Source organism: Aotus nancymaae, unplaced genomic scaffold (genome assembly GCF_030222135.1).
Source record: "Aotus nancymaae isolate 86718 unplaced genomic scaffold, 86718_ANA_hifiasm-v0.15.2.pri h1tg000077l, whole genome shotgun sequence".
Taxonomy (NCBI): Eukaryota; Metazoa; Chordata; class Mammalia; order Primates; family Aotidae; genus Aotus; species Aotus nancymaae.
In genome coordinates, this window is record NW_026988492.1 from 3877501 (window position 1) to 3878463 (window position 963).

Here is a 963-nt window from a genome sequence, read left to right on the forward strand (position 1 = left end):
GCGGCAGGGACCCAGCCCGTAGCAGACTGGGAGATGATTTAAGGAGTTTGGAACCTTAGAGTGACAGGGTCTGAAGAGGCTCGCTCTGGCTTTGTTGAGAACAGACTGCAGGAGGAACCTATTTAGGAAGCTAATTACAGTAATGCAAGTGAGAGAGAAGGATAATAGGGCCAAGGATGGTAGTGAGAAGTGGTTGGACACTGTTCTTCAACAGGACATACTAACATTTGCTTACTGAATTTAGATGTAAGGGGCTTGAGAAAGGGAAGAGTTAGGATGACTTCAAGGTATTTGGCCTGAGCAACGACCACAGGTGGAAAGCACTGTGGGAGGAGTGGGTTTGTGAGATTCAAAATTCAGTTTCACACTGTTAGACATCCAAATAGAGATTTCAGGTGGGCATTTGCATATAAAAGTTTGGAATTTGGAGGAGACGTTTGAGCTGGACATCAAAACTTGAGAGTGAGTCATCTTCATTGTTGAAGTTCAAAGCCATGAATTTGGATGCGACCACCAAGAGTAGGATTAAGTCTGTAAAATAGTGTCAATGGTGGGGTGTTCCGCATACCTTTAGGAGAATTCCTTGTCTCTAAAGGGTAGACTTAAAATTTGCATAATTTTTTGTTTATTTTGTTCTATATTCTTTAAGGGGAAAATACCAAAAGCTGCCTTTTTCTAGTGACTGATCAGAGCGACTAAAAATTTAAACGTTAATCTACTGGCTTAAATGTACTCAAGAATAATTAGGAGTAAAAGTTCTGAAATCAACAGAACAAGACCTGGGCCCCCAGAATCTGCTTAGTATACCTGCTGTCCACAGGCACATGTATAAATGGCTTAGGGAACAATTAAATGAGACTTGCATTGGGGTTCATAAGTGACAAGCACCAATGTAGCATTTATCCTCTTATTTGACCGGACTAACTCTGAGATGCAGAAAAAAATAGAAATTAGTTTTATGTG